This window comes from Salvelinus fontinalis, chromosome 18, assembly GCF_029448725.1.
Source record: "Salvelinus fontinalis isolate EN_2023a chromosome 18, ASM2944872v1, whole genome shotgun sequence".
In the NCBI taxonomy this organism is placed as follows: Eukaryota; Metazoa; Chordata; class Actinopteri; order Salmoniformes; family Salmonidae; genus Salvelinus; species Salvelinus fontinalis.
Genome location: NC_074682.1, coordinates 44,595,130 through 44,621,701, shown reverse-complemented (window position 1 = coordinate 44,621,701; position 26,572 = coordinate 44,595,130). Strand labels below are relative to the sequence as shown.

Sequence of the window (26,572 nt, the reverse complement as noted above, 5' to 3'; positions counted from 1 at the left end):
GGATCACATCCATTTCCTCCAGGTAACTAGAATGCCTTGATACAGGTGATATGGAAAGAATAGAATAGATACGTTACTGTCCATTATGTGAGAAACTCTCTCAAGGGCAATGGCAGGAGACCAGCAGCTGCCAGATTGACAGTTTTTTTCTCCCTCTCTCTCTCTAGAGTTATCAGTCTCTCTCCAGCCCCAGTATATCTTCAGACTTACCCAGCATCGTTGTCCATCCTCTTTCACATTGAAGATGTGACTGAGGCTGTTGCTGAAATGAAAAATAAACTACAAGGATTCCTTAAAGGATATGTTCTACAGAGGTGGGTTGAAAATAATACTAAAACAAATTGTGAAACACTTTAGACCAATGAGGTCTTATAGCCATTGCTTTACGTGTGTGTAATATGATCATAACATTCTCTCTGTGAATGTGTTTGTGTGTCTGCAGTGAAAACAGTGGATGTTCTACTGCCTCCAAAGCCAAAGACCAGAGAACAGTTCTTATGTGAGTGTCTTTATCCTGAAGTAACTTAGTCTCTTTTTATTAACACTCCTCATAAACCATAAGATAGAAATACATAGCCAAATACTAGTTAGACACAGTATCTGACTCTTGGTATCGCTCTGATTTGATCTCTGCTCTGCTATAATCAAAGAGGGTAGATACAGTATCTGACTTAACTTATTGTTCTAACTCCCCTCATTGGTCTCTGCTCTTTTTCTAGATTCATGTCAGCTCACATTGGACCCAAACACAGCACACACATACCTCACTTTGTCTGAGGGGAACAGAAAGTTGACAAATACAGAATTAAACCAACTCCATCCTTTCCATCCAGACAAATTCACCAGCTTTTTCCAGATTCTGTGCAGAGAGGGTGTTACTGGGAGGTGAAGAGGAGTGAAAGGCAGGTTTATACAGCCGTCTTATCTAAAGACATCATCAGAATAGCAGGTGATGACAGTACATTTTGAAACAATGACAAATCCTGGATCCTTATATTACTCTAGTGGTAGTTATAGTTTCAGACACAATAATGTTGTGACTAAAAACTCAGGCCCTCAGTTCTCCAGAGTAGGAGTGTACCTGAATTACAAGGCAGGTATTTTTTATTATTATTATTAAACCTTTATTTAACCAGGAAGGGCTCATTGAGATTTAAAATCTATTTTTCCAGAAGCTCCTGGCCAAGATAGGCAGCACCAAGTCATTACAAAAATTACAGACAAACAACATGAAAAACTACAAGTAATCTAGTAAAAACCATTGAATTCACAAGAGTATAACAAAATCAAAAACAGCAAATTAAAAACATTGACAGGTCAGGGAATCAGTCTCAAGATCATTCATCAGTGATTTAAAAATACCAATCGAGACAAGTTCTTCCAGTTTAAAAGTATTTTGTAAGGCGTTCCAAGACGATGGCACAGAGTACATAAAAGCCCTTTTACCAAATTCAGTTCAGACATTTGGAACAGTTAGCAGGATAAAGTCCAGCGAACGAAGAGAGTACCCAGCACATTTATGAACAATAAAAATGTCCAAATAAAAAGGTAGTAAACCCAAAATGGCTTTGTAAATAAAAGTATACCAGTGACTGAGCCTACTAGTGACTAGAGGCCAGCCAACCCTGTCCTACTCTGTCCTTCTACAGTGTCTCTGAAACAATGACCCTCCTCCAGAGTCCAGACCACATTCACTCAGTCCCTTTATCCTGGGTTCAGGCTTTTTGAAAGCAACACTACTGCTGAGCTTTGTACCCTATGATAGTAGTGACAATCCCCATGCAATCGTGATGCTTTATTATGTTTTCCAGTAGACCTATTTATTCAAGTGATTTTGTCTTCAGTGTATATACTGGGTAATAATATCACCCTCAATAGTACAGAACTAAACTTAAAGGGGCAGTCTGTAATTTGATTGTTTTGGGATGGGGCTGAAGAAATGTAACCATTGAAATGCATAGACATATTACTATTAGACGTCTGTCCTCGTGACTTTGACACTCTGGATCCCTTAGTGGTGCTGTGACTATAGCGCATGGACAGAGTTAATTCGTGTGAAGTAACTGTGAAGTCACTTTAGATTGCAGTTGACTGCTCTCATTGTATTTTGGTCACCTATGTCAAAGTAAGCACTTGATGGTTGGTTATTAAATAGGTTGGTTGATTATGAAAGAGTGTATATTTCAGTCTTACTAACCCCTAGACCACTATAAAGACTAACCATCTGCACAAATGCAAAAAATCAGAAGATCAGAAAACCAGTCAGTATCTGGTGTGACCACCATTTGCCTCATGCAGCATGACATATCTCCATCGCATAGATAAGGATGTTGATTGTATCGTGTGAAATGTTGTTCCACTCTTCTTCAATGGCTGTACGAAGTTGCTGGATATTGGCGGGAACTGGAGAACTCTGTCGTACTCGTCGATCCAGAGCATCCCAAACATGCTCAATGTTTGGTGAGTATGCAGGCCATTGAAAACCTGGAACATTTTCCGCTTACAGAAATTGTATACAGATCCTTGCGACATGGGGCCGTGCATTAACATGCTGAAACATGGGGTGATGAATGGCACGACAATGTGCCTCAGGATCTCGTCACGGTATCTCTGTGCTTTCAAATTGCCATCAATAAAATGGACTTGGATTCGTTGTCCGTAGTTTATCCATGCCCATACCATAACCCTACCGCCATCATGTGCCACTCTGTTCACAACGTTGACATCAGCAAACCGCTCGCCCACACGACACCATACACGCTATCTGCCATCTGCCTAGTACAGTTGAAAATAGGATTCTTCCTTGAAGTGCACAATTCTCCAGCGTGCCATTGGTCATTGAAAGGGAACATTTGCCCACTGGTCTCAGATTGATCCCACAGGTGAAGCCGGATGTGGAGGTCCTGGGCTGGCCTGGTTATATGTGGTCTAAGGTTGTGAGGCCCGTTGGACATACTGCCAAATTCTCTAAAACGAAGTTGGAGGTGGCTTATGGTAGAGAAATTAACATTCAATTCTCTGGCAACAGCTCTGGTGGACATTTCTGCAGTCAGCATGCCAGTTGCAAGCTCCTTCAAAACTTTTGTGGCATTGTGTTGTGTGACAAAACTGCACCTTTTAGAGTGGCCTTTTATTGCCCCCAGCACAAGGTGCACCTGTGTAGTGATCATGCTGTTTAATCAGCTTATTGATATGCCACACCTGTCAGACGGATGGATTATCTTTGCAAATGAAAAATGCTCACTAACTGGTGTAAATACATTTGTGCACACATTTGAGAGAAATAAGCTTTTTGTGCATATGGAATATATCTGGGATCTTTTATTTCAGCTCATGAAACATTGGACCAACACTTTACATTTGGTATTTATACTTGTGTTCAGTGTATATGCAGTGATACAGATCAAGTAATATACAGTTATTTTTTTCTGTTTTATTTACATGCACCAGAAAATGGCAGCATTACATTTGGGATGTTAGAGATGAGTCATTTTGATTGTTGTATATATAAAAAAAACAATAATTTACATAAAGAGGTTTAAAAAGGGTTATATTACACATGAAAACAGCTAAAATGCCCAGTACCCCCCCCCCCCCATCACAGAGCTACACTTTCAGGTATTAATTAAACATTGTTGTGTTCCAATTTTCTAGTTTTGGATTTTTGAGCATAGTTTCACGCTCCCGCCTCTTCCAGGATGTTGGATAAAATGTCAGACTCTCCTCCTCTGTGAAAATGTGACATTGATAATGCAATTAGTACTCTCAAACAGTATCATAAAATAAAAAATAAAACTGTGTGGTAGGTTCTACTTTTATAGTGCAGTGTAGTGTAGTATAGTGTAGTATATTGTAGTATAGCATGCTGTAAGTCCCTGCCTATGATGTCATCCTCAGTGTCAAGCTCTTTGCAGGATAGTGGGATCCGGGCTAAGGCAGACAGTTTAGCTATGAAGGCCTCTTCTGCCTCCTGATGGAGCAAACATAAAAATGCATTATGCAAATGTTGTTAAGGCTGCTAATTTACTTTTTTTTCATAAATAGTTTGTTAACCATTAGTAAACTATATATCATTCTTCAAATAAAATGTTTGCCAACTCTTATGAACATTCTCTGCTTTCACATCTAAATGATCATAATCAAGAACCACAATGTTGTTCAGGTTGTATAGAGTGGTTCTCACCTGTAACTGTCCTTTGAATTTCTCCATGATTTTTTTGCTGGGATAACTTCCTACTCTCCAAGTTCCACACGCAACTTCCAGCTCCAAGTCATACTGTTCCAACATCCTCTTCTTCTGCAGTTCAACTCTATATAAGTATTGCTTGTAGTGTACAATGAAAAAGAGTGAGCCTTTCTCTCTATAATATATTCACAGTATCAGACCTGGATTCAAGTAATATTTGTTTTATTTAGCTTTTTTATGTGAACTTTAGCTGCACTTGATTGAGGTTGCCTGGCTGTAATGGAACCAATGGGAATACTCCAAAAAGTACAAACCCTGCCCACCCCAGGCAGGCTCAATCAAACAAACACTCAGAGTATTTAACAAATACTATTTGAATCCAGGTCTGTACATACAGTATTTAATCAGCACATGCTTAAAATGTAGCCAGCTCGTATTTGTTTGTTGGCATGCCAAGACATAAGAGAAAAATATGTTAACAGCAATTGATTAGTAGAGAAACAATACCTCTGGTGAAACTCAGTGAACATGGGCTTTCTCCCCCTGTTGACCAGCTCCTTCAGCAGGGCCTTGTTAATCTGAGAGCTGTCCTCTCGTCGTTCCCACCCCTCTGTGACAGTGACAGCCGTATTAATTTAGGCCCAAATTCAATCAATCGAAGAGGCGTGAGTTACATTAAATGTTGAGTTACACATATAGTAGCCTTTTCTCAATTGCAAACTCCTTGCTTCCTCTCTCCTCGTCTCCTTCTCAAAACCGATTGTAAGAGACGGTCAGAGGGGAGGGACCTCTGGCTTTTCATCCATTGAGATTTGAGAAGGCAACAAGGAGAAAGGACGCAAGGATTATGCAATTGAGAAAAGGCCATAGTATCTCTAGTTAAGATTTAGCCCTTACAGACAGTGCGCTTATTCTGTCTGCATGAAACGCCCCCATTCAACTCAAATAGAGTAGAGTAGAATTAAGCAATAAGATCCGACAGGGTGTGGTATACAGTGCATTCGGAAAGTATTCAGACACCTTGACTTTTTCCACATTTTGTTACATTACAGCCTTAGTCTAAAATGGATTAAATAAAAAAAATCCTCAGCAATCTACAAATAATACCCCATAATGACAAAGCGAAAACAGGTTTTTAGAAATGTTTGCAAATGTATAAAAAAAATCAAAACAGAAATACCTGATTTACATACTGTAAGTATTCAGACCCTTTGCTATGAGACTTCGAAATTGAGCTCAGGAACATCATGTTTCCATTGATCATCCTTGAGATGTTTCAACAACTTGAAGTCCACCTGTGGTAAAATCAACTGATTGGACATGATTTGGAAAGGCACACACCTGTCTATATAAGGTCCCACAGTTGACAGTGCATGTCAGAGCAAAAACCAAGCCATGAGGTTGAAGGAATTGTCCGTAGACCTCTGAGACAGGATTGTTTCAAGGCACAGATCTGGGGGAGGGACCAAAAAATGCCTGCATCATTGAAGGTCCCCAAGAACACAGTGTCCTCCATCATTCTTAAATGGAAGAAGTTTGCAACCACCAAGACTCTTCCTAGAGCTGGCCGCCCCGGCCAAACTGAGCTGTTGGGGGAGAAGGGGGTTGTCAGGGAGGTGACCAAGAAACCGATGGTCACTCTGACAAAGCTCCAGAGTTCCTCTGTGGAGATGGGAGAACCTTCCAGAAGGACAACCATCTCTGCAGCACTCCACCAATCAGGCCTTTATGGTAGAGTGGCCAGACAGGAGACACTCCTCAGTAAAAGGCACATGACAGCCTGCCTGGATTTTGCCAAAAGGCACCTAAAGTCACTCAGACCTTGAGAAACAAGATTCTCTGGTCTGATGAAACCAAGATTGATCTCTTTGGCCTGAATGCCTAGTGTCAGGTCTGGAGGAAATCTGGCACAATTTCTACGGTGAAGTATGGTGGTGGCAGCGTCATGCTGTGGGGATGTTTTTCAGCGGCAGAGACTGGGAGACTAGTCAGGATCGAGGCAAAGATGAATGGAGCAAAGTACAGAGAGATAGTTGATGAAAATCTGCTCCTGAGCGACCTCAGACTGGGGCGAAAGTTCACCTTTCAACTGGACAACGACCCTAAGCCCACAGCCAAGACAACGCAGGAGTGGCTTCGGGACAAGTCTTTGAATGTCCTTGAGTGGCCCAGCCAGAGCCTGGACTTGAACCCGATCAAACATCCCCGGAGAGACCTGAAAATAGCTGTGCAGGGACACTCCCCATCCAACCTGACAGAGCTTGAGAGGATCTGCAGAGAAGATTGGGAGAAACTCCCCAAATACAGCCGTCAAGCCCAAGAAGACTCAAGGCTGTAATCGCTGCCAAAGGTGCTTCAACAAATGACTGGGTAAAGGGTCAGAATACTTATGTAAATGTAATATTATTTTGTATTTATTTATAAAATTTGCAAAAAATTCTAAATAACTGTTTTTACTTTGTCATTATGGGGTATTGTGTGTAGCCCTTAGCCGTGTAAATACCACAAACCCCCAAAGTGCATTATTGCTATTATAAACTGGTTACCAACGTAATTAGAGCAGTAAAAATACATGTTTTGTCATACCAGTGGTTTACGGTCTGACATACCATGGCTATCAGCCAATCAGCATTCAGGGCTTGAACCACCCAGTTTATAATATAATCTAGATCTCATCTTTGGCCCTGTTAGAGTGCTGCTGCTGAAGGCCCTTGGTGATGTCTTGGATCTGAGAGTAGTAACTGGTGACCAGAGCACTAAGCGAATCCCTGGTCACATATACACTCCGAGGCTACCACCGTCAGATGGCTCTACACATACACAAAGCATAAACAGTGAGAATAGATCACATATCCCATATATGACAAAATGTGTGGTTATTAAAACACATATAGGTCCCTTCTCATTTCTATCTGGTTTTAGTCATTCAACTTTAATCCAAAATGATCACATGGGCCGTAGTTTTCCCATGTCTGGCCTAGGGGGTAGGGACTAGGGCAGCATTTCCCAAACTCGGCTCTAGGGACCCTAAGGGGTATGCATTTTGTTCTTTGCCCTAATACCACACAGCTGATTCAAATAATTAACTCAATTAATCTATCAAATGTATTTTATAAAGCCCTTTATACATCAGCAGATGTCACAAAGTGCTTCTACAAAGACCCAGCGAGATATAGACGCACATCATCATCTCATCATCAAACTTTGATTATTTGAATCGGTTATGTAGTGCTAGGGCAAAAAACAAAACGTGCACACCTTGGGGTCCCTTGGACCGAGTTTAGGAAACAGTGGCCGAGGGGTTGTTTCTGGATGAGGCCAGAGGATCTGGTACCTTCCTGCTGTGGTCAGGTTGGGGCGCAGACCTGGGAGGGGCCTGATCCATCTGCTGCCAGAGGCTCTGGCTGAGGGCGTATCCCACCAGCAGCTGGGCGTTGGCCTGCAGGAGCTCCGCTCCCGTCTCCAGTTTCCTACTGGAAACTGTGGCCAATCAGCTGCGTCTCCGGTCCCAGGTGCGCCTTGGCGATTCTGGCACTGAGATCTGGTTGGAGGGAGATGGAGACATAGGGAGGTGAGTGACAGACCACAGTGACAAGGTGACAGGGACATCTTGACAGTCTCAAACAGAGCCATAGTTGGATGGAGTATAGCGAACATTAGAAACATCTTCCTAATATTGAGTTGCAACCCCCCTTTTGCCCTCAGAAGAGACTCAGTTAGTCGAGGCATGGTGTCTACAAGGTGTCGAATGCATTCCAGTAGGATGCTGGTCCATGGTAATGCCAATGCTTCGCACAGTTGTGTCTAGTTGGCTGGATGTCCTTTGGGTGTTGGACCATTCTTGATACACACGGGAAACAGTTGAGCGTGAAAAACCAAGCAGTGTTGCAGTTCTTGACACAAATTGGTGCGCCTGGCACCTACTACCATACCCTGTTCAGAAGCACTTAAATATTTTGTCTTGCCCATTCACGCTCTGAACAGGACACATACACAAACCATGTTTCAATTGTCTCAAGGCTTAAAAACCCTTATTTAACATGTCTCCTTCCCTTCATTTACACTGATTGAAGTGGATTTAACAAGTGATATCAATATAGAGTCATAGCTTTCACCTGGATTCACCTGGTCAATCTATGTCATGGAAAGAGCAGGTGTTCTTAATGTTTTGTATACTCAGTGAATGCCTCTAAAGCAGTTTGTCAATTAATTCCTAGGGGGGGTCTTAGAGTGTCCACTAACACACCTGATTCAACTAATCAAGGGCTAGGCAATTAGACATGTTTGCGCTGGGATGGAACAGATATGTGCACCCCTGGGAATGGCTTGAGAAACTCTGGACAAAACTAATGTCTTCATCTCCTTATGCTTTTGTAGGCTGTATTGTTGTAAGAAATAAACGGAACAAAAATGTAAACGCAAGATGGAACAATGTCAACGAATTTACTAAGTTACAGTTCTTATAAGGAAATCAGTCAATTGAAATAAATGCAATAGGCCCTAATCTATGGATATCACATGACTAGGCAGGGGCGCAGCCATGGGTGGGCCTGTGGAGCCAACTCACTGGGGAACCAGGCCCAGCCAATCCGTACGTTTTTAATGCAGACAGAAATACTCCTCAGTTTCATCAGCTGGCGGGGTGGCTTGTCTCAGACGATCCCGCAGGTGAAGAAGCAAGATGTGGAGGTCCTGGGATGGTGTGGTTACACGTGGTCTGTGGATGTGAGGATGGTTGGACAACCTGCCAAATTCTCTAAAACAACGTTGGAGGCAGCTTATGGTAGGGAAATGAAAATTCAATTCTCTGGCAACAGCTCAGGTTGACATTCCTACAGTCAGCATGCCAATTGCACATTCCCTTAAAACTTGAGACATCTGTGGCATTATGTTGTGTAACAAAACTGCACATTTTAGAGTGGCCATTTTATTGTCCCCACCACAATATGCACCTGTGTAATGATCATGCTGTTTAATCAGCTTCTTGATATGCCACACGTGTCAGGTGGATGGATTATCTTGGCAAAGGAGAAATACTCACTAAAAGGGATGTAGACAAATTTGTGCAGAAACTTTGAGAGAAATATGCGTATGGAAAATGGAACCAACAATTTTTATTTTTGTTCAGAATAGTTTACTATTGTTGTAATTGTAAGTGGAAGTGTTCCTGGACCTGATTCTGAGCTTTGGTCTTTGTTGGGCTGACTGTTGCCTGGGTCTGGTTCACTAGAGCCAGCAGGGACCTGAAGTCATTCTGAGACAGCACCTTGAGCTTGGACAGCCTCATCTCCTTCAGGATCCTCAGGCTGATCCTGAAGTGTCTGGCCAAAAAGTGCCTCTGCACCGCAGCCAGCAGTAGTTACTGTTTCTTCTCGATCAACATCCCCTCGTGGCTGGGATAGAATAGAACAGAACAAAATAGTGATATTCAGAATAGTCAATATGTCCAAATGCATATCTTGTCATTGATTTCAAAGACACTGAATCATATTATGCACATTAAACACACTTAAACATATTGTATTAAATCTATTAAGTTGTCAATGATGAATATTCTATTATATACTTTGGCACACCTGCCAGGCAAAAGCATGGATTGACCCGTGGGCTCCCGAATGGTGCAGTGGTCTAAGTGGGCTCCCGAGTGGTGCAGTGGCTGTGATTGGGAGTCCCATAGGGCGACGCAAGGTTGGCCCAGCGTCGCCAGGGTAGGCCTTCATTGTAAATAATAATTTGTTCTTAACTGACTTGTCTAGTTACATTTTTTAAATAATAATAAATTCAGCACGTACCTCTGTCTGACCACCATGTCTCTGAAGATCTTCAACTGCTGTTCATCTAGGTGTCTGAGGCAGGCCAGGGCCACCTCCTCACACCATAACATGACCGAATACAAACAGTGTAGCTAGTCCCTCCGCAAGGCAATCAAATAAGCTAAGTGCCAGTATAGAGACAAAGTAGAGTCGCAATTCAACAGCTCAGACACAAGAGGTATGTGGCAGGGTCTACAGTCAATCACGGATTACAAAAAGAAAACCAGCCCCATCGCGGACCAGGATGTCTTGCTCCCAGACAGACTAAATAACTTTTTTGCTCGCTTTGAGGACAATACAGTGCCACTGACACGGCCCGCTACCAAAACCTGCGGGCTCTCCTTCACTGCAGCCGAGGTGAGTAAAACATTTAAACGTGTTAACCCTCGCAAGGCTGCAGGCCCAGACGGCATTCCCAGCCGCGTCCTCAGAGCATGCGCAGACCAGCTGGCTGGTGTGTTTACGGACATATTCAATCAATCCTTTCCCAGTCTGCTGTTCCCACATACTTCAAGAGGGCCACCATTGTTCCTGTTCCCAAGAAAGCTAAGGTAACTGAGCTAAACGACTACCGCCCCGTAGCACTCACTTCCGTCATCATGAAGTGCTTTGAGAGACTAGTCAAGGACCATATCACCTCCACCCTACACCCACTCCAATTTGCTTACCGACTCAATAGGTCCACAGACGACGCAATCGCAACCACACTGCACACTGCCCTAACCCATCTGGACAAGACGAATACCTATGTGAGAATGCTGTTCATCGACTACAGCTCAGCATTTAACACCATAGTACCATCCAAACCCGTCATCAAGCTCGAGACCCTGGGTCTCGACGCCGCCCTGTGCAACTGGGTACTGGACTTCCTGACGGGCCGCCCCCAGGTGGTGAGGGTAGGTAACAACATCTCCACCCCGCTGATCCTCAACACTGGGGCCCCACAAGGGTGCGTTCTGAGCCCTCTCCTGTACTCCCCGTTCACCCACGCCTCCAACTCAATCATCAGGTTTGCGGATGACACTACAGTGGTAGGCTTGATTACCAACAACGACGAGACGGCCTACAGGGAGGAGGTGAGGGCCCTCGGAGTGTGGTGTCAGGAAAATAACCTCACACTCAACGTCAACAAAACAAAGGAGATGATTGTGGACTTCAGGAAACAGCAGAGGGAGCACCCCCCTATCCACATCGACGGAACAGTAGTGGAGAGGGTAGTAAGTTTTAAGTTCCTCGGTGTACACATCACGGACAACCTGAATTGGTCCTCCCACACAGACAGCGTTGTGAAGAAGGCGCAGCAGCGCCTCTTCAACCTCAGGAGGCTGAAGAAATTCGGCTTGTCACCAAAAGCACTCACAAACTTCTACAGATGCACAATCGAGAGCATCCTGTCGGGCTGTATCACCGCCTGGTATGGCAACTGCTCCGCCCACAACCATAAGGCTCTCCAGAGGGTAGTGAGGTCTGCACAATGCATCACCGGGGGCAAACTACCTGCCCTCCAGGACACCTACACCACCCGATGTCACAGGAAGGCCATAAAGATCATCAAGGAAAACAACCACCAGAGCTACTGCCTGTTCACCCCGCTATCATCCACAAGGCGAGGTCAGTACAGATGCATCAAAGCAGGGACCGAGAGACTGAAAAACAGCTTCTATCTCAAGGCCATCAGACTGTTAAACAGCCACCACTAACATTTAGTGGCCGCTGCCAACATACTGACTCAACTCCAGCCACTTTAATAATGGGAATTGATGGAAATGTATGTAAAAATGTATCACTAGCCACTTTAAACAATGCCACTTAATATAATGTTTACATACCCTACATTACTCATCTCATATGTATATACTGTACTCTATATCATCTACTGCATCTTACCATCTTTATGTAATACATGTATCACTAGCCACTTTAAACTATGCCACTTTATGTTTATATACCCTACAGTACTCATCTCATATGTATATACTGTACTCTATACCATCTACTGCATCTTGCCTATGCCGTTCTGTACCATCACTCATTCATATATCTTTATGTACATATTCTTTATCCCTTTCCACTTGTGTGTATAAGGTAGTAGTTGTGGAATTGTTAGGTTAGATTACTCGTTGGTTATTACTGCATTGTCGGAACTAGAAGCACAAGCATTTCGCTACACTCGCATTAACATCTGCTAACCATGTGTATGTGACAAATAAAATTTGATTTGATTACCTACAGCGGGTTGAACAGAAATACAGTATTAAAACCAGGGGCGTATTCATTAAGGCACAACGTAGCAAAACTTTTTATAATGGAAAGCAAAAACAAGTGGTTCTTATTGGTCCAGGTATTCTCTCCCTGTTTCACTCCGTTTTCTTCAGTTTGGTACCTAATGAATACAACCCAAGATGAGATAAACCTGGGGCCTTTTCAGTAGACTGTAATATTACAGAACCTCCAGATAGAAATGTATTGAGCAGAAAGGATGTCTGTCAGGTAAAATAAGAAATCGAGTCAGCTCTATTCATTACATTTCTAGGTCTGGAAGAATTCCTAACTGTCCATATTGTTCCAGCTGAGCCCGTAGGCCCTCCAGTTGCCGTTTGGCATTGCCCTCTGCCTGCTGCAGCAGTGCAGCCAGGTCACCATCTTGATCCAACCATAGCCTCTGCTCCTGGTCTGGCATGATGCCTCTGGAGATACAAAAGCATGGGTGATATACCATGAGAAATAAGAAAGATCAGTGGTACAAGGCGAATGCTGACTGCTTGGGGCTATTGGCTAGGATAATTCAATAGACAAAAACCAGGGGACTCCTCAACCTCTTTGACAAGGTAGAATGAAGTAAACAGTACAAAACACAAACAATAGGTTAAAAAGTTGGGAGGTGTCATGTAAAAATCTTGCCAGCGCGAAATAGTTCCCAATCGTTCTGATTGTGTTGCGACTGTGACGTCATGTTGTCATATTGTGACGTTAGGTGGGTGCTACAGGAAATACACTATATATACAAAAGTATGTGGACATCCCTTCAAATTAGTGGATTTGGCCATTTTAGCCATACCCGTTGCTGACAGTTGTATAAAATCGAGCACACAGCCAGCCATGTGTCATGACTGTCCTGTAAGGATCCAAATAGGTCAGATCAGCTTGGCAACAAATTACTTCCAGCAGACCATCTCTCACCCACAGAAGGGGGAGAAGGGAACTGGTGGCAGTTGACAGCTCACACCCTGTTGTAAATCAAGGACAGAACATTCACCTATCTTCCTCTCCAATGATCACCACAGGAATGGGCCTTTGTTTCAGACACTTTTCCCACCAAAACTCTGTCACGTTCTAAAACAAATACTGGAAAAATATTTCTAACGTAGAACATGGGGAATGGTCAGAGGCGATCTAAAGAATAATAATGTCATTTCAGTTGTTATTTTGTGATGTCATTAAAAAATGTATAAAGGATATACTGTAACTTGAAAAGTACACACACTATATGTGTGAAGTGTCCTTCCGATACGTTGTGCATGAAATATGATGATTGTTTTTGTTAAGAGAAGGATGTGATTTTGGAAACTATAAGAGGAAATAGTTTCTAAAACTTTGTTCGTTAGTATTCACCGCACCCTTGAGTGAGGTCAGAGAGTGTGTCAGCCTGACGGAACCGCCCTTTCGAATGAACTTTAAGAATGAACATATCAGACTAGAAAGACGTGGAGCTGCAGCTCACATCCAAAGTGGTTCGAACTCTGAATCTCAACACGAGGTAGAGACGATAAAGTCACCTCCCGGACAATCACTGGTACTGCTGATTAGCTGTCCTAAGTAAAGCATCTAGAGAAGCAAATTTAAGTGGGACCATTCTACTACTCTTCTCAAATCACCTTAGTATGCTATTCTCATCACCCCACTGATAACCATCAACACGGCTGGCTAGCCTATCTTCAAATAAGCATCTTCCAGAGCGAATGGAAGTAGAATAAACTCTGTCACCGGATACCGGACGACAGCAGAGGCTGAACTCAATTTCCAAGGCGGCCTGGTTCCGACAGAAATACATGAAGAACCAAGGCATTTACATGTAAATACATTCATGATTTCTTACTCCAAACGGACGGTGGTTCGTATGCAAAGTATATGATTACTGTGAGAGTAGTTTCTAAATGTACCAAAGTATTATGTCTCTGTCCCTCTCTGCCCTCCTCTTTTGTAACAAGCCGCCATATTGTGTCAGTCCGCTAGTGACCTGTTTCTAATGTATTAAGTGTGTATGTTTATCCTGTGTTAACATTTAGTTAGCTAGTAAATAAATAATTAAACCAATTTGTGTAGTACTGAATCATAAGTAAGGCTCTGGTTTTTGCAGATACAGGAGGTTACGACTGTTCAGAATGATGATATGATATAAGGTTATGATTAATAAGTTGACTGTTTATGGATGTGATAAGACCTTTAGAGTTTAATTCGGGAGATAGTAACTCTTTAAAGAACTGCTCTCGTGGTGCCCCAAATTCTAATGAGCCAAATGTTACATGATTAATTTAATCTGGTAACAATTAAAAATAGTTAGTTGATTAGATAAATAACAGATTCATGAAAGTAAAGTCACGACACATGCAATCTACATAAACAAACATTGTCAGTAGAATGGCCTTCCTGAAGAGCTCAGTGACTTTCAACGTGGCACCGTCATAGGATGCTACCTTTCCAACAAGTCAGTTCAACAAATTTCTGCTCTGCTAGAGCTGCCCCAGTCAACTGTAAGTGCTGTTAGTGTGAAGTGGAAATGTCTACGAGCAACAACGCTCAGCCGCAATGTGGTAGGCCACACAAGCTCACAGAACAGGACCGCCGAGTGCTGAAGTTCGTAAAAACCATCTGTCATCGGTTGCAACACTCACTACCGAGTTCCAAACTGCCTCTGGAAGCAAAGACAGCACAAGAACTGTTAGTCGGGAGCATCATGAAATGGGTTTCCATGGCCAAGCAGCTGCACACAAGCCTAACATCACAATGCGCAATGCCAAGCATCAGCTGGAGTGGTGTAAAGCTTACCACAATTGGACTCTGGAGCAGTGGAAACGCGTTCTCTGGAGTGATGAATCAAGCTTCACGATCTGGCAGTCCGAAGGACAAATCTTTAGTCTGTCGGATGCCATTAGAACGCTACCTGCCCCAATCCATAGTGCCAACTATAAAGTTTGGTGGAGGAGGAAGAATGGTCTGGGGCTGTTTTACATGGTTCAGGCTAGGCCCCTTAGTTCCAGTGAAGGGAAATCTTAATGCTACAGCATCTAGACAATACTGTGCTTCTAACTTTGGGGAAGGTCCTTTCCTGTTTCAGCATGACAATGCCCTGTGCACAAAGCAAGGTCCATACAGAAATGGTTTGTCAAAATCGGTGTGGAAGAACTTGACTGGCCTGCACAGAGCTATGACCTCAACCCCATCAAACAAGTTTGGGATGAATTGGAACACCGACTGCGAGCCAGGCCTAATCGCCAACATCAGTGCCCTACCTCACTATGCGCTTGTGGCTGAATGGAAGCGATGTTCCAACATCTAGTGGAAAGCCTTCCCATAAGAGTGGAGGCTGTTATAGCAGCAAAAGGGGGATTACCTCCATATTAATGCACATGATATTGGAAGGAGATGTTCAACTGAGCAGCTGTCCCCATACATCATGACAACCTACCCTCCAAAGACCCCAGCCACTCTACCATCCTGCTGCAGCTCCAAGTCACTGCTCTGCTTCTTTTGTTTCAGAACATTTTTTAAATTTAACTATGCAAGTCAGTTAAGAACAAATTCTTATTTACAATGACGGCCTAGGAACAGTGGGTTAAACTTCACGGTTACTTGCCCAAAACTCTAACCACTAAGCTACCTGCTCTTGATACAACTGGAGAGGAAAATTGAACTGTTAAACCCAGAGCATGCAGCTATCAGGAGCCATTAACAATGTAATGTAATGAGATGGATAACTGTTATAGACTTACACAGAGGTGGCACTCATCCAAAGTAGACTTTATAGTGAAGTGATTGAATAGATCAATGTGAGCAGTAGTTTACTACTACTATTGTTGTGGCACTGGACACATGACAGGGAACGAATGAGCCTACTAAAAGAGAGATATTGACCTTCACAAATTCCTGTGGGTCACTGTGAGTCTGTGCAGAATCCAAGACACGGCTTCTCTCCTTCGCTTGAGTCCTCAAGAGCTTCTTCTTATTGGAGTCGATCTTCTTGCACTTTTCATACTCAAGCTCCTTGGTCTTTATCCTGCATTCTGTATAAAAAATGAAGTTACATGTAGTTTTGATCACAATGCTACTACACTAAGTTGCTGATTCGGCACAGAATATGACCAGTTTAACACAATTCACTTCATTTTTCTGTGTATCATTATGCACTTACCATTTATAGTCGAGTAGTACATTTCATTACTACAAATGTACTTATGATGGGGCGGCAGGTAGCCTAGTGGTTAGAGCATTGGGGGGCCAGTGACCGGAAGGTTGCTGGATCAAATCCCCGAGCTGACAAGGTAAAAATCTGTCGTTCTACCCCAGAGCAAGGCACTGTTTCCTGGGTGCCGTGGATGTCGATTAAGGCAGCCCCCGCAACACTCTGATTCAGAGGGGTTGGGTTAAATGTGGAAGACGCATTTCATTCGTTGGACAACTGACTAGGTATCCCCCTTTCCCTATGTCAAAACTGTATTACTATACAATTATGTTTTATTTTGGTTTGCATTGGTGCTCTCAAAGACTAATCACTTGATACTTCCATACATTTATTTGATTCAATCTTGTTAGAAATGGAGAAGAGGCCGTAAAATGGGCTATTTTAAGACACCAGTTCATTTAAGATGAGGAACTAGGCCACATAATACTGAAAGATTGCCACCATATTCCTCAGGAGGGACATCCAGCAGGGTATTACAGAATTACACAACTTCCCAGTGGGCATAACTGGTTGCAAAGACGTCATTATGACACTATGTTCCAAATTCTACCCTCTGGGTACTGATTTCACATGAACTAGAATGCTAATCTACTACACAATATTTGACCTGATATTGAATTCAAGGAGGTCACTCTTTTGTTAAAAACACACACCAGTTTCTTTGCTTCACTGGTTGGCTATTTGGAGTTGGTGGCCCGCAAGAACAATAATGTGTCAGGAATCCCCCGGTTAGCAGATTACAGATTAACGAAAAACGTGTGTGTGTGTGTGTGTGTGTGTGTGTGTGTGTGTGTGTGAGTGTGCATGCATCTGTGTCTGCGTCATGAGTCACCTTCACTGCAGTACTGGAGCCCATCGGTCAGGGCAGCTTGCAGCTCGGCCAGGGTCTTCTCCATGGTGGCGAAGGTCAGGTGTCCCGTCACTGGTCAGCTGCTCCAGGCCTCGGGCCACTAGGCCCTGTCTGGGGGATGCCTTCTGCCGGAGCAGGGCCTGCTTGGCCCGCAGCACACACTTCAGCTCCTCCCACCACAGCAGCTTCTCCTGTGTCCTCTGGGAGAGCTGGTGGGAAGAGAGATATGGATCTAGAAACAAGCCTTACCGCTTTGGCATTGCTTTTGTTTTTGCAATGTCTTTGGGGTCTAGTTCGGGTTACAGTATAAGCACTTTGTGACAACTGCTGATGTAAAAAGGACTTTATGAATAAATTTGATCAAATTTCAATTGACTTGTGTAGCTAGATCTGAGAAGCCTATAATACTGGATACGCGTATGCCATACCTAGAGCGGGTCAAACAAATAATATCAAAAACAGGGATGTATTCATTAAGGCACACCGTAGCAAAACATTTTACAATGGAAAGCAAAAACAAGTGGTTCTTATTGAACAAGTCCAGGTTATCCCTCCCTGTTTCAGTCCATTTTCTTCAGTTTGGTACCTAATGAATACGACCCATGATGAGTGAAACCTGGGGCCTGTTCAGAAGACTGCAACGTTACAGAACGTCCAGATAGAAATGTATTGAGTAGAGATGATGTCTCTCCCTTATTTTGACTCATTCTTACAGTTTCTCACCTTCATGTCTGCGGCCTGAGTCTCAGTCAACTGGTTTTCCACCGATAGGAGACAGTGGATGAGGGTGTGGATAACATCCTGGGCCTCATTTCTGGGGAGAATACTAGACCTGCCCAGCAGTCTCTGGCAGAAGGTCTCCACCTGTTTGCTAAAGCCCTTTGTCTGTGGAGCGACACATACAGTACTTAAAGTTTCCCACCAAACTTTAAGATCTTTTTAGAAAAAAATTCCCACAAACTTCAAGATGTATTTTTAAAAGTTTACCCATAAACTTAATTCCCCCCATTTAAATCACGTCTTACTTGCCTGAGCAAATAATATGGTTCAGATTTGGCGGGTCAATTTGTATAATGTGAATTACATACTATGCGGGTTGAAAGGTTTGACTGTGCTAGTCTACTACGTAGACAACGTTTTATTTGTTTTCATGTCTTCATTTAACACACCGTGTAAACATTCACAGTGCAGGCTGGAAAAAGTATGTGAACCCTTGGATTTATGTGAACCCTCCTTTGGCAGCAATGACCTCAACCAAACATGTTCTGTAGTTGCAGATCAGACCTGCACAGCGATCAGGAGGAATTTTGGACCATTCCTCTTTACAAAACTGTTTCAGTTCAGCAATATTCTTGGGATGTCTGGTGTGAACTGCTCTCTTGAGGTCATGCCACAGCATCTCAATCAGGTTGAGGTCCGGACTCTGACTGGGCCACTACAGAAGGTGTATTTTCTACTGTTGAAGCCATTCTGTTGCTTCACCCAACTTCTGTTGAGCTTAAATTGGCAGACAGCCTAACATTCTCCTGCAAAATGTCTTGATAAACTTGTGAATTCATTTTGCTGTCAATGATAGCAAGCTGTCCAGGCCCAGAGGCAGCAAAGCAGTCCCAAACCATGATGCTCCCTCCACCATACTTTACAGTTGGAATGAGGCTTTGATGTTGGTGTGCTGTGCATTTTTTTTCTCCACACATAGTGTTGGGTGTTCCTTCCAAACAACTCAACTGCAGTTTCATCTGTCCACAGAATATTTAGCCAGTAGCGCTGTGGAACATCCAGGTGCACTTCAGATGTGCAGAAAGGTATTTTTTGGACAGCAGTGGCTTCTTCCGTGGTGTCCTCCTATGAACACCCTTCTTGTTAAGTATTTTACGTATCGTAGACTTGTCAACAGAGATGTTAGCACATTCCTGAGATTTCTGTAAATCTTTAGCTGACACTCTAGGATTCTTCTTAAGGTTAGAAGAAATGACCTCCCGGGGGGCGCAGTGGTCTAGGGCACTGCATCGCAGTGCTAGCTGCGCCACCAGAGTCTCTGTGTTCGCGCCCAGGCTGGGCTGGGTTCGCGCCCAGGCTCTGTCGCAGCCGGCCGCAACCGGGAGGTCCGTGGGGCGACGCACAATTGGCATAGCGTCGTCCGGGTTAGGGAGGGTTTGGCCGGTAGGGATATCCTTGTCTCAGTATGTAAAATGTAATAAAATGTATGCACTCTACTGTAAGTCGCTCTGGATAAGAGCGTCTGCTAAATGACTAAAATGTAAAAATGTAAATGTAAGAAGACTCCAGGTTAGCTGACCCCTGACTCCAATTAGCTTTTGGAGAAGTCATTAGCCTAGGGGTTCATATACTTTCTCCAACCTACACTGAATGTTTATGTATTCAATAAAGACAAGAAAAATACAATAATTTGTGTGTTATTAGTTTAAGCACACTATATTTGTCTATTGTTGTGACTTAATAATTGTGACCGTAATTGTGACCGTAATTGCTGGACTATTAAGCGCACCTGAAAATAAGCCGCACCCACTGAATTTAAAAAAAAATGTATTTTGTACATAAATAAGCTGCACGTGTCTATAAGCCGCAGGTGCCTACCGGTACATTGAAACAAATGAACTTTACACAGCCTTTAAACGAAACACGGCTTGTAACAAAAATAAATAGGCTTTAACGAAACACGTCTTGTAACAAAAATAAATAGGCTTTAACGAAACAGGCTTGTAACATTTTTTTTTTTTTAAATAGCAGTAAACAGTAGCCTACCAAGAAAGTCCTTGGTCACTATCTTCCTCCTGTGCACTGAAACCACTGTCATCTCCTTTGGTGTCGGAGTTGAATAGTCTCAGAATTGCTTCATCCGATGTTGGATCGTTTTCATTGTGCTCTCCTCACTTTCATCCGGAGGCAAATTCCCCGCTGAGCTTATGCTGCCCTCTTCAATACGCAGCAGCTCCACGCTGTCAGGACCCACTGGCAGACTTGACCATAAATCGCTCTTCGCATGCGGCCCGTTTTAGTGAAGGATTTCTCCCCACTTGTCACCCAAGCCTCATTTTCTAGTTCGGGCCATCTGCTTTTCTTTCCTCTGAAAGCTTTTGTTGTCTTTTTGCACTAAGTCAGTTTCTCACGCTGCTGTTTCCAACGTCTTTTAATCGACTCATTAAGGCCAAGCTCCCGTGCAGCAGCTCTATTTACTTTTCAAACAGCCAGATCGATCGCCTTCAAATTGAAAGCTGCATCATATGCATTTCTCCTTCTCTTTGCCATGATGAGGGTGACAAAATGACTACCGTAATCAGAATGATGGAAAGTTTGAGCGCGCTCGATTTACTTCACATTATGTGACGGTGCTCAGGTTTTTGGCGGCATGAATTTGTGAAAGCGGGAAAAATCCATAAATTAGCCGCGTCATTGTATAAAGCGCAAGGTTCATAGCGTGGGAAAAAAAGTAGCGGCTTATAGTCCGGAAATTATGGTAGATGAAGATCAGATCAAATTTGATGACCAATTTATGCAAAAATCCAGGTAATTCCAAAGGGTTCACATACTTTTTCTTGCCACAGTATATCAAGATTTTGACAGAGATTCCTTCCTACCCTTTCCTGCAGGAGAAGACATTGATGTACAAATCTGAATCCTTTTTATCTTGGAAACCGACCACTGAGTATAATTATGAGAATTTGGAGAAAGAGCTACAACAAGGAAACAGGAGAAGTAAGGGAGATATCGTCTTGAGATTTTGACGCACCAACATTTGACACATGCCCAGTGACATGAGCCTACCAGACAAGCTAAATAACTTCTATGCTCGCTTCAAGGCAAGTAACACTGAAACATGCATGAGAGCATCAGCTGTTCCGGACTACTGTGTGATCATGTTCTCCACAGCCGATGTGAGTAAGACCTTTAAACAGGTCAACATTCACAAGGCCGTAGGGCCAGGCAGATTATCAGGGTGTGTACTCTGAGCATGCGCTGACCAACTGGCAAGTGTCTTCACTGACATTTTCAACCTCTCTCTGTCCGAGTCTGTAATACCAACATGTCTCAAGCAATCCACCATAGTCCCTGTGACCAAGAACACTAAGGTAACCTGCCTAAATGAATACAGACCCGTAGCACTCATGTCTGTAGCCATGAAATGATTTGAAAGGATGGTCATGGCTCACATCAACACCATTATCCCAGAAACACTAGACCCACTCCAATTTGCATACCACCTCAACAGATTCACAGATGATGCAATCTCTATTGCACTCCACACGGCCCTTTCCCACCTGGACAAAAGGAACAACTGTGAGAATGCTATTAATTGACTACAGCTTAGCATTCAACACCATAGTGCCCTCAAAGCTCGGCAGGGGCGGCAGGTAGCCTAGTGGTTAGAACATTTGGCCAATAACCGAAAGGTTGCTGGACCGAATGCCCGAGCTGAGAAGGTAAAAATGTCCTTCTGCCCCTGAACAAGGCAGTTAACCCACTGTTCCCTGGTAGGCCGTCATTGTAAATAAGAATTTGTTCTTAACTGACTTGCCTAGTTAAATAAAAAATAAAAAATAAGCTAAGAACCCTGGGATTAAACACCTCCCTCTGCAACTAGATCCTGGACTTCAAGCACACCCCCATTCTCATTGACGGGGCTGTAGTGGTGCAGGTTGAAAGCTTCAAGTTCCTTGGCATTCACATCACCAACAAACTGACATGGTCCAAGCACACCAAGACAGTCATGAAGAGGGCACGACAAAACCTATTCCCCCTCAGGAGACTGAAAAGATTTGGCATGGGTCCTGAGATCCTCAAAAGGTCCTACAGCCTCACCATCGAGAGCATCCTGACGGGTTGCATTACTGCCTGGAATGGCAACTGCTCGGCCTCCGACCGCAAGGCACTACAGAGGGTGATGCGTACGGCCCAGTACATCACTAGGGCCAAGCTTCCTTCCAACCATGGCCTCTATACCAGGCGGTGTCATGGGAAGGCCCTAAAAATGGTCAAAGACTCCAGCCACCCTAGTCAAAGACTGTTCTCTCTGCTACCGCATGGCAAGCGGTACCGGAGCACCAAGTCTAGGACAAAAAGGCTTCTAAACAGCTTCTACCCCAAGCCATAAAACTCCTGAACATCTAATCAAATGGCTACCCAGACTATTTGCATTGCCCCCCCCCCCCTTTTACCCTGCTGCTAATCTCTGTTATTATCTATGCATAGTCACTTTAATAACTCTATCTACATTTACATATTACCTCAATGTAAATGTAGATAGAGTTATTAAAGTTGACACTGTACTTTGACTCTGTACATTGACTCTGTACTTGCACCCCCTGTATTTAACCCCGCTATTGTTATTTTACTGCTGCTCTTGAATTATTTGTTATTCTTATCTCTTACTTTTTTAGGTATTTTCTTAAAACTGCATTGTTGGTTAAGGGCTTGTAAGTAAGCATTTTACTGTAAGGTCTACACCTGTTGTATTCGGCACATGTGACAAATACATTTTTATTTGATTTGAAATTACATAGCAAGTATTATCGATAAAAATGCACAAAAAAAAGCTTATATCATGTCTTATAATGCTATATGGGGATATAATAGGCACTATAAGTGCATTCATAACAGATTATGAATATTTGGCTTAGTTTGGTAAAAACAGTAGGATAAATACACATGTAGGTAGAGTCCATTCTCGCTTTTTTTCTCCTTTTCTTTTAAGAGCTTTGTCACAACAGACCAGTCAGTCATTGCATTATGAACATTTAGCATTATAAATTGTTTGCTAGTGTGTGATGAAAGAAAGAGGTCACCCACCACACATTTCTCCTCCAAGGCCTGTGAACAGTGTTGCTGCACGTTCCTGCGGAGCCAGAGAGTATAGGCTAATCCTGCACTCAAATCTACAATGATAACAGCTACACTAGAAACACAACGCATTCAAAGGTACTCAGAAATATGACATCATCATAAACAGCTAGAACTTTGATGATCCAGTCCAAGGGATAGTTTATCTACATTAAAGTGAGGATTGTCTATACAATCTTACACAGCCCATGGGAGAAACCTTTGAGTAACCTTTTTGGTTTCCATGTAGAACCCTTTCAACAGAGGGATATACATGGAACCCAAAAGGGTTCTCGCATGTAGATAGCCAAATAACCTTTTTGGATCCCTTTTTTCTAAGAGTGTAGACTGATTTCAAGGTAAGAAAACACATATCTTAATATGTAATTTCTCTGAATTATCCCTTTAACTGAATATCTATCCCACATCAGCTCACCCTGTCTGAAAGACTGTGTGGGGGTAGTGGGCCACCTGAGTGAAACTCTCGTTCTGGAGGCTCTTGGTGACCAGCGAGGAGATGAACTGGCTGCTGTCATCATCGTCCTGGTCATGGCTCAGTGACTCCGCTAGAGTCAGATGAGGACACTCCGTTGGGGAGGATGGGATGCTTGGAGTGCTCATGCAGCGATGGGATGGAGGCTCCATCCGCTAAGGGCTGTCGCTGGGAATTGACATTAAAGGGACAGTTCGCATCAAAGTCAAAGTTTGCCAGATGTATTCAGTCCTATTTAATGTGATCTTAAAATGGAAAGTTCAGCCATAGACTGCTTTCAAGGAAAGGGAAGAAATATTGAAATATGTATTTGTGCTGAACTATCCTTTGAACCCCATCCAATGCTCTGGATTGAAGGCAAAATGATATTCCAATTAGGGTTACAATCTGGATAGATTTGGTTAGAACCTTTTATAGCTTCTGTGGTATGAAGTCTGTAATATAAACAGATATCCCGTGTGGCATAGCGGTCTAAGGCACTGCATCTCAGTGCGAGAGGCCTCACTACAGACCCTGGTTTGATCCCAAGCTGTATCACAACCACCCGGGTTCGGGAGTCCCATAGGGCGGCGCACAATTGGCCCAGCGTTGTCCGGGTAGGCCGTCATTACAAAATAAGTATTTGTTCTTTACTGACTTGCCTAGTTAAATAAAGGTTAAATAAAGGATCTTACTCTGTATTTCTGGTTGATGGGGTACACCACCTTTGCCTGTGATGCAAAAGCAGCCACATCGCTGTTCATGGGTGGCTTCTTCTTTTCCTGGTAAATTAATAAACACAGTGAATTGTTATGGAAAGTCAATAAAAGCCAAATCAGCTTTTATTTACACATACTGTATGTCATGGTTTACTTTTTCTAAACAACAAACACTTGTTCTCATTTGAAGCTGACGTTTATCTCAATCTCTTCTTGCTGACACAGTCACTTTGGTTGTTCTCCCTATCCACGTCGTCTCCCTCAAACAGTCTTCTGGCATCATAGCCCTGGTGGAAAGGAAGACAGTTCAACTATCAGTGCATAGATTATATGAATATGGAAAGGGGGATACCTAGTCAGTTGATCAACTGAATGTATTCAACTGAAATGTGTTTTCCGCATTAAACCCAACCCCTCTGTATCTGAGAGGTGCGGAGGGCTGCCTCAAACGACATCCACGTATTCGGCGCCCAGGTAACAGTGGGTAGCATTTCACTACACCCGCTATATCATCTGCTAAACATGCGTATGTGAGCAATACAAAAGGCTTCTAAACTGCCTTGTTCAGGGGCAGAACAATAGATTTTTACCGGGGTGTATTCAAAAGGACTACTCCTGACTTTAAGTTGTTAAAACCTGTTTGGGAAAGGCGTGCTGCTAGCAGGACACCTCGACAACATCCCGTGAAATTGCAGAGCGCCAAATTCAAACTAAATTATTATAAATATTCTTGTTAATCCAGCCACTGTGTCAGATTTCACAAAGGCTTTACGGTGAAAGCAAACCATGCGATTATCTGAGGACAGCGCCCCGCATACAAACACATGAAAAACATATTTCAACCAGGCAGGTGCGACACAAAAGTCAGAAATAGCGATATAAAAAATGCCTTACCTTTGATGATCTTCTTCTGTTGGCACTCCAAAAGGTCCCAGTTGCATTACAAATGGTCATTTTGTTCGATAATGTCCTTCTTTATATCCATAAAAACTCAGTTTAGCTGGCGCTCTTCAGTCAATAATCCACCCAGTTTCCCTCCATCAAAATGAATTCCAAAGGTTACTAATAAACTTTTCCAAACAAGTCAAAAAACGTTTATAATCAAACCTTAGGTATCCTAATACGCAAATAAACAACAACATTTTACACGGAGAATCGTTATTGTCTTTGCCGGAGAAAAATGCCAAAGAACACGCTCTTCTTCACACGCTTGGAAACACTACAGCCAAAATGGAAGCGACCTAGAAAAACTACAATTTCTGGGTAATTTTTCAAAAAACCAGCCTGAAACTCTTTCTAAAGACTGTTGACATCTAGTGGAAGCCCTAGGAACTGCGATCTGGGAGGACTTGGCCATATAATTAAAGTGCTAGCCATTGAGGGGGGGTGGTTTGTCCTCTGGGTTTTGCGTGCCATATCAGTTCTGTTATACTCACATACATTATTTTAACCGTTTTAGAAACTTTAGAGTGTTTTCTATCCAAATCTACCAATTATATGCATATCCTAGCTTCTGGGCCTGAGTAACAGGCAGTTTACTTTGGGCACGCTTTTCATCCAGAGGTCAAAATACTGCCCCCTATCCCAAAGTTAAACAGTTACAACGCATTGGTTGAAATAGTGCTAATATTACATTGATGTTTGCCAAATAGTGCGCTTATATGACTGTACTGTTATGGAATATTGCTGTTAGTATTCTCAGTGCAGTATTTGGCTATTTCAACAAACATGCTATGACACAAACTAATAATAATCACCTTTACAAACTTACTTGTCGAGTTAGAAGCATAGGCTTTAGGTAAAACACATACAGAAGGGCTGCTGCTATGATTCTAGAAAACCCCCGCATACATATCCTGTAAATATGTGCAGAGATTCGGCAAACTGAACGAAGACGTCATTGGAGCATTCAGTAATCATATCCTGGTCGTTCATTTTTGGATAATTCCCTGGTGCAATTGAAGAAAATAACCGAAAAACACGCAAAGATTTTAGGCTAGGTCTGAAAGAATGAATCAGGACAACAACTCAAACTGATCATGGATAAACATCGCACAGCATTGCGCTACAGAAAACAACCCTAAAAGTTACTTCTAAAACCTTTTTATGGTAGAGAAAGTAATAACTTGAGGTATGGCACAGCAAATAACAAAACAACAATATACTAAGGCACCAAGCTTACAAAGTACCTTTTTTTAGATTAACAGAGTCGATGTTTCACAGTTGGCGTATTC

General features: G+C 42.9%; 1 pseudogene; it reads right to left on the bottom strand.

Annotated features, from left to right (window-relative positions):
- Window positions 1-9,280: 9,280 nt before the first annotated feature.
- LOC129815619 (uncharacterized) lies at window positions 9,281-26,572 on the bottom strand (annotated as a pseudogene).